Source organism: Pelodiscus sinensis, chromosome 20 (assembly GCF_049634645.1).
Source record: "Pelodiscus sinensis isolate JC-2024 chromosome 20, ASM4963464v1, whole genome shotgun sequence".
Lineage (NCBI taxonomy): Eukaryota > Metazoa > Chordata > Testudines > Trionychidae > Pelodiscus > Pelodiscus sinensis.
This window is the reverse complement of record NC_134730.1, coordinates 28,751,052-28,766,005: the sequence shown is the minus strand read 5'-3', so window position 1 is coordinate 28,766,005 and position 14,954 is coordinate 28,751,052.

Genomic DNA, 14,954 nt, shown 5'->3' with positions numbered 1-14,954 from the left:
ACGGAGCGTTCGGGAGTCAACCGACGGGGCGGGAGCCACAAGATGAATTTAGAACAGAGCCCGGGCCCAGGTGCCTTCGGGTGCCGGGGGGAGACCACGGGGCGTGTGTTGGGGGTGGGGGTTGAAACGAGCAGAGAGTCCCGAGCGGGCCGGGGGCCGCAGGGGAAGCCCCGCAACGCTGCGATGCGGGGGTGAGTGGGGAGCGGAGCACGAGGCTGAGGCGGGGCTGGCGATAGAGCCGGTCAGAGCCTGACGCGGTCTCTTCTCCTGCGGAGTTTCTCCCTCCTGCTCGCGTCCGTCTTCTGACGAGCCCTCCCCATTGGCGGGGGGGGGGGGGGCTTTTCTCTGGACGGTCCTGATGCTCATCTGCTGGGCGTGCCAGCGGGGCATCCCCGGGACTCTGCAGGTGTCCATGCTCGCCCTGTTCGGGGCCATCCCTCCAGCTGGTTTGATCTGCCCCCACTTGCCCCTCCTTCCGGGAACCGGCGGTTGGGGGGCCGCTCCTTGGAACGGGCTGGCACGGATTCCTTAGCCCGCCAGGTGTGTGCTGGCCTGCTGTGCTGCTGCAGCTCATTACACCATGCAGGGGAACTGCAAGGCAGGGAAGCATCTAAAGAACCTCCGCAGAGCATGGAGATGGCTGGGTTCCCAAGGGAAAAGGCTCGTGGGGGTCTCCAGCCAGCCAGAGACACCCTGTAACAGTGGGAAACAAAGGTTATTCATACAACTGGACAAATGGCTCCTCCACTGAGGGCCAGGCTAGGAGCAGATGAATGTCACTGCAGCCACATGTGACGCCTTCACTCAGGAAGCAGGTGACCTCCATGTTGGATCCTTCCTCCTGCCTACCCCCATCTCTGAGTTGTTTCTTCCAGTCTCTCCCTGCAGGAGCGGGCTGGTGCTTAAGGCTTGGCCTGGAAAGTGCCTCATGCGCTTTTGGGTGTTGGACAAGCACTAAACAGGGTGACGCCCTGAGGTTTTCCCTGGGCCCTTCTGATGTTTTGTAAATATAAACATCTCTTAATTGCCACCTGCAACAGCAGCCGCCTCCGCTGGTGCCTTTGCAGCTCCCCCACTCCCCACAAACGGCTGCAGAAAGCAGCCTCCTCCTGCTGCCAGTCGCTTGATTTCCCCCCCCCACTCCCTTCGAGTGCCTGCTGCCTTGGTGGTCTCCAGGTCAAGGTGTCCAGCTGGTTCCTACCCACCTTCCTAGCTCTGATCATGCCTGGCTCCCAGCGCCCAGAGGTGCTGGAACAATTTGTATGGGATTGGGGGGGTGCCGAGAGCCATGGAACCCAACTGTAAACCCTCCGTATAATGACACCACTTCAAGCTGGGGGTGCAGCAGCCCCCACCCCGCATTGCTAGTTACAGCTCCTATGCCCACTACACCCTTCTACCCTCCTGATGCCTGGGCGTTGGCAAGGCTCCCTCTTGTCCCTTTGGTCTCTGTCTCCCACTGACCGGCACATCACCTCTGGCCTGGTGTGTGAGACAAATACCTGCCTTGCCCTTCCAAGTCTTCCTTCAGCCAGCGCTCTCCTGCAATGTTAGCCTCCCAGCAGAGAATGTGTCTGTCCCTGCCAGGCCTTGCACCCCCTCTCCTGGGGAAAGGGCACAGAAACCAGCCCGCAAGCTGACTTTGCATTCTCGGCTATTGATCGGTGCTTCGATTGGCTGGTGCCTGGCCCCTTACGCCTTGCTAAAATGGATGGGCCAGTTCCTGCTGATCTGTGTGTTTGGTGTCGGAAAGGTACCTTGTGTGTGTCCTGTTTGTACTGTGACCTCACTCGGGCAGAGGGTGTGCCATGTCTACAAGGTGCAGCATAGTGGCATTGCTCTGCCCTTTGCCCCCTGGACACCAGCACAAACACACCTCTACCGCCCATGGAGCTACCAGCACACACGGAAGGGAGACCGGCTTTTATTTTCAGTTGCCGGGTGAGCCACTTCTGGCTGAACAAGCCCCACAGGTAACTCTGCTTCACACTGCAAATGGGCCAAGATTTGGCATCATCCTAATGAAGCTAATCCTCTGGCGTTCCATGTCAGTATTCAATTTGTCACAGGTAGAATTTTAATTGGCGTTTTAGTTGTTTTGTTTTATTGTGCGGTGGCAAGAACAAACTCGATGGCAGAGGTGGGCACTATACACTTCATGATGTATTTCAGCTACACATTACCAACACGGATCCTATAGTGTGAGCAGCAGGTGCTGCTGCTGCTAGATTAAGGTTGCATGATGGTTTTCATGCTAATCCCTTGTTTTCAGTGGCTCATAACTTTCTGATATTTTCAGTTTGTTGGTTGAACTTTCCCGAGCGGAGGTACACATGTCCATAATACTGAGTGCCACTCGGCACGTGCCAGACCAAAGTAAGTGATAGAAAAGGTGCAGAGTAAAAACGTTGTACGAAGCTACTACATACAGAGTATTCCCAATACTAGTTAAAATCTGCCTGCACATCTAATTTCACAGCTCTTAGGTGTGTACTGCCCTGCTCCCTGAATTGGCACTACATACGTACACACTGTATATGTGCGGCTAACTGATATTCCACCCTGCCTTAGTCATTGACGGTCACTTAAAGAAAGCCATATTTCCAATCAAATTCACTACTGTGCTGCTGAAATTATTAGAAGTTAAAATAATTGACCCTAAAAAGACTCTGAATCAGTAAAGATGCGCTGACCCAGCACGAGAAGGAAAATAGTTGAAGCACATAACAGAATGGAACAAAGCAGACTCGTGGCTTTCAAGCCCAGACTCGTGGCTTTTCAAGCCTCTTTGAATGGATGGCAGAACAAGGAGCAATGGTCTCAAGTTGCGGAGGGAGAGGTCCAGGTTGGATATTAGGAAAATCTATTTCACTAGGAGAGTGGTGAAGCACTGGGATGGGTTACCTAGGGAAGTAGTGGAGTCTCCATCCCTAGAGGTGTTTAAGTCTCGGCTTGACAAAGCCCTGGCTGGGTTGATTTAGTTGGGATTGGTCCTGCCTTGGGCAGGGGGCTGGACTTGATGACCTTCTGAGGTCTCTTCCAGCTCTGTGGTTAAGGGATCATTACCGTCAGCTCAGCTTATATGATCCCTTGCATAACTTCCCCCAGTGAAGCCAACAACTAACCCAGCAACTTATGATGGAATGACACCAGGTCTTTTATCAAGACACACAGTCTTGATTGAAGGACTCCGAACAATGGAGCTGTCACCACACCCCATGGCAATTTGTTCCACTGGCTCCCTGTTAAAAAAGGCACCGTCTTCCCAGTTCAAATTTTGTTCATGTCAGCAGCTAGACCAGTGGGTTCTCAAACTATTTACTATTGTGGGCTGCAGCTTTCTCTGTCCTTATGGGGGCCACATATACACATTATATATACTATGGCCTTGCAGCTGTCTTGTGAGCCACACCTGTGCGCTGATTGGGCCCAAGCAGCGGGTTGAGAACCACTGATCGAGACACTGGGCATGCCTTTGGCTGCTAAGCTAACACACCTCTGAGTACCTGTTACCTTTTCTCTGTTTAAATGACTATGGACTGATCACCCAATCTCTTAACCAGCTCTTTGTAAAGTTGATATTTAGTTTTTCATAAGGCAGGGTTTCCAGATCTCAAGTTCATTCTTCTAGCACTCCATTGAATTCACACTCATTTTTCAATTATACTCGCAATAGGTTATAATCTCTCCTCGTTATTTATCATGCTGCCCCATTTTTGGATCACTTGCAAACTCTATCAGCAAGGACTTGATGCTAAGTAATGTGTCTACTATAGTGTACTAGTTCTCAAATCATATCTGGTCATGTACTTAAAGACACCATGATAATACATATGCACAGGCGAGCAGAATTAAGCCAGTATGTGTTACAAGAAAAAAAAAACCAGTCTTAACTCACTAGTCAGAAATCAGAAAAAGAGCATGTTTGGGTTTGAGTTATTTGCTAGGATAGGCCCAAAGATGAGACATCGACAGTCCTGTCCAAGCCTGGTCCCTTCTGTCTCGTTTTCAGTGTGAACGGTGCCTCTGTCCTATGATAGGTGTCGTCTTGGTAGTTTTCTCTAGCCTGAGTCTGGCGGAGTGTTATTGTCAAGTCTGGAGAGTTGAAGAGCAGCTAAGTTCAGAGAGTGAGACTCAAACATTCTAGGAAGTTCTGTTTCAGGTTTCAGGGTAGTTAAGTGAACCGCACTAGGAAACCAGATCCCAGGGAGGGAATGAAGAATTTTCTTTTTAAGTAAATGGAAGAGGAAACCCAGGGAGGCTCCTTCCCACCTGGCTAAGGTTCAGCTGGTTCAGGGTCACTTTGAGCCATTAAACTCAGGCTGATAAGATTGCTTTTTAGCAGCTATTGGGGGGGAGATCCTGGCATCGGTAGGTTTAACCGGCAGCTCTTTTTGCATAAACCGAAGCGGGGCTAATGATTTGATCCACAGTTGGCAGCTTGGGAAGCAGGAAAAGAAACTGACAAGAGAAGGCGAAGCAGTTCTCCTACACGTATCCTAGCGGAATATGTTTCTGCAGTCAGAATCGGTCCCTTGCATTTGCATGCACAGACCTTGCTGCACGCACTGGCAAGTGGGTGAGTGCATTCAAGGGCACCATTTGGGCCTTTGTTTCTAAAGCTATGGGAAATGGCTGACCCATGTGCCAAACTGCATTTATTTTGCACCTTTCCCCTGCTTCATTGGCCCTGTGAAAAATAGCCCTGCGGCATAATGGGAATGTAGACTATGCAGAAACACCAAGTAATTGCCCATGCTGCATCAGAACAGCCAGACCGGGTCAGACCGAAGGTCCATCCAGCCCAGTCTCCTGTCTGCCGACAGTGGCCAGCACCAGGTGCCCCAGAGGGAATGAACAGCACAGATCCACCCCGTCTCCCTTCTTATAGTAGCTTATTTCCCAGCATGCATTCTGGTGGGTTGGCCCTTTAAATATGGCAGAGCCAAGCAACTGCAGCCCTATCCTGGCCATTTTATAGTTGGTTACCTTTGACTGCGTGTCCCTCTTCTCCACCCTCCCTTACTGCTGGGCTTTGCCTGCTCTGGTTCCTGTAGAAGATGGCCTGTTCTCACAAGCACCCATCACATCTAAAGACCGTATTCTCTTGAAAATATGTGGCATAGCCATAAGACACATGGGAACTAGAGAATGTGGATACTTATTTAGGATGAGCTATATGGCTCACTAGGGGATCTCCTGACTTATGAATGAATGCAACAATTGTAGCAGAACAGGCATCAGATCATCTCTTGTCCTACAAGATCGAATGTCTGCCTGATACATTCATTATCAGGCACTAGCAGCAGCCAAACTTAAAGGAAATGCTGAGTTCCACTTTCCCTTTCAGTCCCCTTTTTCTCCCTCGCTGGTAACTTTCTTAGGCCGGTGCCGTGTGGGCGGAACCTTGCTATGTTTAGTCTCAGCTGAGAAATGAACTTTTATTTTTAAATTTTGAGTCATCTTAGTTCTTCTATTTCTGAGTTTTAGAAATGGGGAACCAAGATATTTCCTGTCCTTGTGCTCCAGGTGGAAGGGTTGCAAGGGGATTTCCCCACAATAGCTGAAGCTAGGAGACGCAAGCCTCAGCCACAGCCCTACAAACAGACCCCAGTGGATTCTGGGAGACTCTCTCTCCCCGTTCTTAGCCAGTTGCAGGATCTGGGCGTTACGGGGTTTGCAGCCATCACCGAACTACAAGCCCAATGTGAAGAAAATGCTTTTTCAGTGATTTGGAAGTTATGAGCTCCCCGGGCCCAAACCTGCCCCATTCCCTGGGAGAAAGATCGTTCCCTGCCTCACCAGATGGGGTTTTACACATGCCTGCTTCCAATTTCTAGTTGGACACTTTTAAATATGGACTTTTCACCCCAAAATTAAGGCTGGATCTGTGACTGACTCTGGACAGCAAAGACCTCTCCATGGAGGTGGTCTAAGGGCCATCAGGGTTTCTATTGGTCTAATTAAGTTGATTGGAGGAAGGGAAGGGGTGACTTTTAAAAAGATCCATCTAGCAGGACCAGCATGGATGCAGTTATATCAGCATGAAAGTGCTTTTCAGAGGTGGGGAACCTTTTTTGGGTCAGGGGCCACTGACCCACAGAAAAACCAGTTGGGGGCTGTACACAAATGAGAAACCAAAAAAATCCAGCCCTCTCCAGCGTGTGCTCCCCAATGCTGGGGGGAGCCCTGAGTCTCAGGGGCTGGATCCAGGCAAAATTGGGGCTGCATCCAACTGCCGGGTTTGAAGTTCCCCACTCCTGCTTTAGGCCCAGTCTACACTGGCATGTTAGTGCGCAGTAAGTCGGCCCCCAGCACTGTAACTTTTGAGGTGTCCACACTGGCAAGGCCCTTGATGCGCAATAGCCCTGCAGTTCATACGCTGTAGGGAAACCGCCTCTGCCAGAAGCACAGAGCTTGCTGTGCCCTGACTAGAGCGCAGAGGTGCCAGTGTGGACACCACGGTGTAGTGCTGCGTTGGGCCCGGCCTCGGGCACCCTTCTCCCAGTGCCTGTTCTTGCCCCTCTGGGCGTCTGTTTGAACTCTGCTGCCCTGCTCTCCGGTGACCGACCTTCGCCCCCGCCCTCTGCGCTCTCTTTGAAACTGGAACGGCCCCTTGCTGTCTGCTCGGCGATGCGTGGTGTGTTCTCAGCGCATCTCTCCAGCTGGCCGTGCCTGCTCTGCACACACGGAGACCCCCTGCTCGGAGCCATGCCTAGGCGCTGGAGCTCCTCGGCGTTTGAGGAGGAAGGGGCAGGCCTGTCCCCGCTGCACTCCAGCCGTAGGAATTACGATGCCTACAGTCCCATCTCTAGGTGCATGACCCGAAAGGGCCCATGACCGGGACACACGGCCCTGGAGGGTCCAAGTGACGGAGCTGCCAAATGCCCACAAGGCGTGGGAAGCAAATTGCTGCTTTGTGTGGCACCCACGACCTGCAGATTCTGCCAAGAGCTGGATGAGGCACTCGGAGGTGACTCCACCTCCACTCCAGACTCCCATGGATGCCTTGGGGGCTCAGCGGGGCATCTGGCAGTGGATCAAGCCAGAGCGAGGAAGTGGTGGCCGAGTGTGTTCGGGGGGAGAGGGACTCGGCCAGAGGAGGACTCCGCATCCATGGAGGCTTGCAGCCAGGAGCTCTTTGCTCCCCCGAAGTGGCGAGTCACTCACAGCCCGCGGAGGCTGCGGCTAACGTGACTAGCGAGCAGTTGGGAAAGGGCTCCCTTCCCGGACATGGCAGAGCTATGGAAAGGAGGCCGGGTTTGGGTGATGCTGCTACTGGCCATGGGGCGGTCAGATGGCTAACGGACCATGGATGCAATCTCTTACCTCCGGGACTCTGCCTCACCGAGATCATGGAAAGCTTCATGCAGCTGCTTGGCCTCCCTGCTCCTCAGATTAGCTGGCAGGGCAAAGGTGGTATTTGGCCCCTGCAGGCTGGCAGTCCCTCGCCACTGTGCCGTGGCTGGGGAGGGGAGCATCGCGGTGCAAAGACAAGCCACGTATGGCCCCAGGATATTCAAACGTGGCCTTCAGGTGCTGTACCTAAGCGGTCCAGCCCCGTGGGAAGCTTTCAGCCCCTCCCGTCACAAAAGTTATGGAGGACACAGCACAGGGTGATAACCACAGAGATGTGATCATCGGCCAAGTCTAGTGTCCCATGCAAACCTCGCCAGTGGCCCTCGAACGGCCAAAAGCACCGTCAGTCTGCACCTGCTCAGACTGTTACCGAACCACCCCTTACTCCTGCCAAGGCCCCCGTGTCTGGCTTCACGAGTCACGGCGTTAAGGGGTAGGCAGGGTCTCCAATGGGCATTTCCACTTTCCTCCTGGTCCGGGACGAAGATCCCCACTTGCAGTTTCCTGAACAGACCAGTGTTCCCAAAGACGTGTGCATCATGCACCTTTCTGGACCAGCCTGTGTTAATGTCCACGAAAGGCCCGCAGTGATCCGCAGTGATCCGCCCGGCCCCGTGGAAGAGGGAGAAGTACCCCTTGCAGTTAAAGTATTCGGAGGCTGGAGGGGCTGGTGGCAGAACTGGCATGTGCCATCTTTTGCCCCGCCGCAGTTAGGGAAACCCATCCAAAGCCATCTACAATTTTATGCACGTTGCCCAGCATCACGGCCTTTTGGAGCAGGATGCTCCCTGCATGCTCCCATCCGCACGAGTCCAACAGTCGGCTCCCCCGCTCCGGACTGACTGGCAACCGAGCGAAAGCTGTCTGGAGTGGCCAGCTTCCATCGTGCCATCGCCACGTGCTTCCTCAAGGCAAGGCAGCTCCCATTCACCTGGCCTTCCACCGCCGGGTGCAGCAAGCTCAACATGGTCCCCTGGAAGTGGCTTTCCTCATCCCGGCCAGTCACCACGGACTCGCATGGTCCCACCGCTCAGTAATTGTTTCCCAAGTCACTGCTCAGCACCTCTGTGAGGGCCACAGGAAATCTTGCGTCGTACGAACCCAGCGCAGACTCCTCATGGCCCCTGTGCAGCTTCAGGACTAACCCGCCTGCCACGCCGGACGTGGGAGTGAGACTGATCAACATTTTTGTGAGCAGCTGGCGATCCATCCCCGCACAGCGAGGCGGCGGCGTGTGCCGCACAGAAGCCGATAAAAGATGGTGCCAAATGCAGCCGGAAGCACAGGGGTTGCTGGGATGTGAAGTGATGCATCATGGGGCACTCGGACAGGACCCGGGATGCCCTGCGGCTTCCCACGGACCTCTGTGGCAGAAGAGGAAGAGGTGCTCTGTGGGACAGCTGCCCAGAATGCAGTGCCTTTGGGAGTTATGCAAAGTGCTGCTAGGAATCACCAAATGGAATTAATAGGCAGCAGGTTTAAAACAAACAGAAGGAATTTTTTCTTCACTCCACACACAGTCAATCTGTGGAACTCCTCGCCAGAGGATGTTGTGAAGACCAGGACTTTAACAGGGTTCAAAAAAGAGCTAGCTAGATTCATGGAAGCTAGGTCTATCAATGGCTATTAGCCAGGATGGGTAGGAATGGTGTCCCAAGCCTCTGTTTGTCTGGGAAAGGATAACAGGGGAAGGATCACGAGGATTCCCCGTTGTTGTTGTTCCCTGCATGGACCTTTTGTCTGACCCAGTCTGGCCATTCTCATGCTGCGCTGGCAGCTGACAGTGGACACCCAGTAGCATTTTCACTGCTGTGCTCCAGGAGCAGCATCTACCTGCCCGCGCTTTCCATCTGCCAGTGTAAACATGCCTCAGTGTGGGAGAGCGTAATTCCTTCCCTGTACCGCAATGAGCTAGGCCCAGGTAAGCACACTGGCATCTAAAACGGTGCCCATATTGCGTGGATGGTCCGCTACATTCCACATCATCAGGGCAAAAAGCCAAGCACCGGGTACTAACGAGCACCGGGTACTAACGAGCACCGGGTACTAACGAGCACCTAGTACCCACTATCAGCTTCGTTTAGCATGGACACGCTAATTGACAATTTCCCCCCCATCCTCTCGTTTTCTCTGCTATTTATTTGGAACCTGGACTCCTTCACTCCGTTCCTCTGGAGAAGTGGGCTGTGCCCACAAAGGCTCAGGCCACCATCGACAGATGTTGCTAGTCTCTAAGGTGCTGCAGGCCTAGTGGTAATTTTGTACGTTTTTGCCGCATTTGAGTTAGGTCCTACGCCCTCTGCATGTAGACAAGGCCTCCGCTCCTGCCGCCTCACGGCGTGAAGGCTGCCGGGGTTTTCACCAGTGCGAGGGAGTAGCATTTTTCTCTCTGTCATCCCTTTTTTGCCCTCCTGCAAATGAAGGCAACGGAATTAAAGGCCTCCTATTTGCACGAAGCCGGCTTAAAGCCATGAAGCAAGCACTCTGAACTCAGGGGTTCAAGGTTTCTCCCCTGGGTTCCCAGGGCTGCTGTTTCCCCCACCTGTTTGTTGGGCTAAGTATAAACCCTGGTGTTTACAAATTACTTTATTCAGTCCTACACCAGCCAACCCTCGGCTTGGCCCTGATGAGAAATGGTTGCTTAAGCAAGGGCCTGACAGTGGCGGATTTGAAGGATGCTGGTAGCTTGATCTTTCAAAGGAGGCCCTGGCAGCCCCTGCCTAGAGCCAGGGGTGTAGCAGGTTAGGAGCCCCTGCTGAGAGCAAGGCTCCCTTGTGCAAGGGACGGGGCAAGCCAACAGCCCTAGCTCCAAATTGCTTACCATCTAAGGAGACACAGGAGAAAGAAGATGGCCACCCCTCTGTTACAGATGGGAAACTGAGGCACCAACTCACTGACTTACCCCAGGGTGCAGGAGTTGAACCCAGATTTCCTGAGCACCAGCTTAAGGCTTGGGTCACAACCTCGTCCTTCCTCTTACTGTAAGTCAGGGAACTCTGGGGCGTTACAGGGGGACCAAAATCTCCAGGGCCGGAAATGTCGTGTCAAGCCCAGTCAGGTGCAGCAGGGAGAACTGGTGAAGGGCCCCGTGTGCTGCTCCGGCAGCAGTTTGTGTGGCTGCTCATTAGCAGTAGATTGAAAGGGCCCCCAGGAAGGGGCTCGCGGTTGTGGATTTAAGCAGACAGCGCTGCCCCCGGGCTAAGGGGAGAATCGAGGTGCTGTGGGGAGGAGAAGGAACGCGGCTGCCATTCCCTGGGCACAGCACTTCAACAAAGTGACGTGGGCACAACCCACCGGGAGGGAGTTTGAGTTCTGCTCCTGGCCCGCCAGGCTCCCAAAGCACCGAGGAGCTAGGGTTACGTGCGCCCTGGAGCGCGCCAAACCCAAATCGGGTTCCAGGGCCGGGGTGGGGCCCTGCAGGAGCAAACGTGAGACAAGGGAGTTTAACGATCTGACCAGTGGAGAGGATGCAAGAGTCACATCCCAGCGGCCTCTGACCCGAGCCTCTGCCGGGGCCGATCCCGGGGCCAGACGGAGAAGGCTCGTCGTTCCCGCCGGTGCCCAGGGCGACGCACCCAGAGGTGCAGAACAACGGTCACGTTCTACTACAACCCAGCTCCAGGCACAATGGTTTAGTGTCGCTTGGCTGCTGCTGCGTATGGCCACGGTCACTCTGCAGGGCCTGAGGCACGGAACAAACCACAGGCCCTGAAAACGTCCCCTCCGTCCCTTCAGCATCCGCCAGGGCCACGTTACCCTCCACGTCGGACGGGAAGAGTGACGCTGACCTTGTCCTCCAGTTACGGAGGGCAGGTCCCAGCTGCCCAGCCCTTCTCACCGGCCAGAGACCCTGCCCTGCCATGATTTCCCCTGGGAACTTCTGCCATTCTCCTGCTGCGTCACAAAGCATTTTACAACCCCCCTACCCTCCCATCTCCCACTGCCGAGGAGAGGCTGCTCTCTCTCTTCCCTCCCCCGTTCATGCGTTGAGGCCTCCCCCAAAACCTGTTTTCTTTTCTTACTCTGACTATAGAACACTTGTCTAATCGCTTCCCCGCAGGGCGCTCTCCCCCCCACACCAGGGTGCCAACTCTGCACCAGCATCACTTCATCCGTGGCTCAGACGTGGCCACTTCTGGAAAGCCGCATGGCAGATTTCCAATGGGAACGGTGACAGCGCACAGCAGTTTAACACAGGAAGTGAACCAAAGCCTCTGAAAACTACAGGGGAGTGAGTTAGCCAGGGCTAAAAGAAGTACCAGAGACCGAGTTTAGACCTGGGAGCAACATGAGCACCAAGGTGCCTGCAGACTAATATGTTCTCAAGATATCCCTGCATGACAGCAAGGAGGTGGAGGGAAGAGGGGGGTGGGGATTGAAAACCAGGGCCAGGAAGTGAACTTACAACTCCTCCCTTCTCCACACAGCTAAACTCAGCCAGCTGCACAAGTCAGTGGTGGGGTGCATAGTACAGATCTAGCAACCGACCTTTTGAAAAGCCCTAACAAATGGTCCTTCAAAGTCGATGCTTTGTTTTTGGCAGGCAGCATTACCTAGCCAAAGAAGAACAATCCCCTTCCACCTGTCGTGCCCCTCCCATAAATCACTTTTGCTGAAGGAAAATAGAGCAGTAACATAGCCCCTGGGAGGCTCAGCAGGGTGCGTCCGTGACCCCCTCCGTCAGTTACCCCCCTCGCCAAGAGACACTGAGCTTGGAAGCACTTCCCATAGTGATACACGGAGATTGATGAGCCCTTCCCGCATGCGGCAAAGCATTTCTTCCCTCGCCCGGGCCTGACCGAGCGCAGCCCCTCTAACCCAGGCACCGTGTGTCGCACCTTTCACTGCGCAGGAAGCTGCAGGAGTTACTTGAATAGTTTGGCTGTGTTTAATGTCAGTAGTATCTGGCTCTGTGGTTTCCGGGAAACGGTGCCTCAAACAACCACAGCTACACTGTCAAAAAGACAACAGCCTCTTTGGAGCGCCTGTCCCCTCACTCATGGAGCAGTAGGAAGGGTGCTACGCTCTGCGGGGGCCGGCAGTGAGACGCACTCGGGCTTGGCGGCCGCCCGTCGTACAACTGCGCCACCAGTGATTTTACCATTGAGACCAGGCTCCCTAGAGCCATTCCCAGAAAAGCAGGAAGCCGCAGTCTGTGCTTGAAGATAAGGCTTAGGCCAACGGCTCTCCACCTTCCCGAGCGACTACCCCTCTGAGGAGCCCGATTTGGCTTGTGGCGCCCGTTTGCCTCGCTCACAAAATCAGACACAAACGTGCTGCAGCAGTTTGCCAATTTGCTCATTTCTACCAGTTACCAATATAACCCGGGTACTTGCATTTCAGTGTCTAGTACCGTGGGGGGCAACCTGCGGCCCAGGAGACGTTTTGTTTACTATTGACCCGTCTGCATTGTGCGTGTCCTGCTGGTGTTACTACAGGGACATACACATGAAGTCAGGGCCCGTATAGGGAGGTGCATGCTGGTTGCACAAAGCAGTGATGGGGAGAGCCAGGCACCCCAGGGCCACAAAGGTGCAATTGGCAACCTCCCCCCCCCCCCCCCCCGCCCCGTTCTAGGCACACAAGCACAGCAAGCAAACCTGCCCTGTCCTGGGAGACCATCTTGGTGACGCCACTCGCACAGTCGCTGAGATGAAGGAGGGCCGCTTACGCAGCACACTCACTAGCCTGGGTTGCCCATCACTGGTCTAGTACACAGAGCAGTAGAAACAAGCCATTGCATGCCATTTTAGCCTTTTTTTAAAATGAAGCCCATTGTAAAACTAGGTAAATATTTAGATGAGTAGCTGCACCCATCACTTAGACATCTGTGTACCTCTGGTTGAAAACCACCGCTTTTGGACAGAGTTTGAACAAGAGGCTACAGTCAATGTCAAATGGTGCATCCTATTTGCTAGGGAGCTGGTTGTTCACATTACACTGAAAGGCACGTGGCCATGTTTGTATTTGCTGCACAAGCTCCAACCGAAAACAGCCTGCCTCCAGCTCCTAAGGGCCCCCCACCTCCGTCAAGCCGTGGTCTGCTAAGCGGCACTTCCTCTTGCCCAAGTCACATTTGGCAGCCCTGCAGGGTTGTGGCGACTTCCCTGCCCACTGTTGTTGGCAAAAGTTGTTTTTGCAGACAAGCCTTAGCTCGCTCTACACATGACCTAGGTTATTTTCTAACTGCCAGCGGCCTCAGAGCCGAACCTCGGACCAAACCGTCCCACTGAAAGTTTTACAGGCTACAGGGATTCCCAGATTACATGTGTGTAACCCCCAGTGGCTTCACACTCTCTCCTCTGACACCTGTGTGGCACCCCCCCCTCGCCCCACCCCTCATGGCTGAACAGTTGGAACCAGTTGCAATTTTAACAATTCTGTTGCCTTGTAAGATTGACTAGAGCCTGTTTAGGCCTGGAGAGTCAGCCCAGCTAATAGGAGTGAAAAATCATCACCCAAAGCATGTTAACTTCCACCTCATCCATGGGAATTCTGCCTGTCTAGGGAAGAAACAGATGAAGCCATGTGTCCGGCTCTTCCTGGTGCTCACTCAGTCAGCAGGGGGCCAAGCTACACTTGGAAATGTCCAGAAATAGCCTCTTTTAGTGTAAAACCCCATGTGGATGCTTTCAATCCGGAATAAGAGTGCCATTCAAAGTGGCATAAGCGAGAATCTGGAAAAGGCTCAATTCCAGAAGAACACCAGGGTTCTACCGAACCCACTCTGCTGTAGCTATTCCAGAGTAGCTATTTTGTTAATTTCTGGTTAACTTGCCTTTCAGAGGGAAATTCCAGCCTCATTCAGCAGGATATTTTAAAAACAAGAGTTTGCCAATCAATATCTGCTTATTTTGTAGCGTCTATAAACTGCGGCTCAGAGGGCAGGTAACTGAAAATAATTAAGGCTGTTTCTCCTCTAGGAGAACGGTTCCAGATCAGTTCACATCAGTCATGGCAAGAGGCAGTTACACTCTACCAGCTGAGCAGTGGTCTTGATAGGGAAAACTGAAGTGTTTCCATCTTCGTACCCTTCCTGCTAACCTCAGCAGAGAGGTCGCCCTACTGATCTAGTCTCCCTCTCTCGTGCCTCCAGGTAACCATTAAAGACCATTGACAGTGTCATTTATGGCTCTCATGTTGTCACGACTAGGTGCATTGTACACAACCAGTTAAAGTCTGCTATTCCCAGGCTCTAGGCACGTTACATAGAACATCAAACTCAAAAGGACAATTTCACCTACAACATCTCTAAAGAGCTGAAGCAATGAAAGCATGGAGGGGAGAGAGGAGATCAACGGAGTAGGGTTTTTTTTTTTTTTTTTTTACAAGCACAAAATTTGAAGGAAAAAAAGTGTTCAATTATGTCTAATACTTCTAACTAGACTATTCATGCCTGGTGGAATGGGAGCTCCCCCTGCTCCAGGGACAGCTGATCTCTTGCAAGCAGGGTTGCAAACCGAAAAGCAGCTATTCCATCAAAACATTTGCAAACCCCTCCTGCTGCAAGCTCTTTTAAAGAGTGACCCCTCTGCAATACTCAGTGGAACCCAGCAATTGTAATACGAGTTTGAAACCTCTGTACCCTTAGTTTA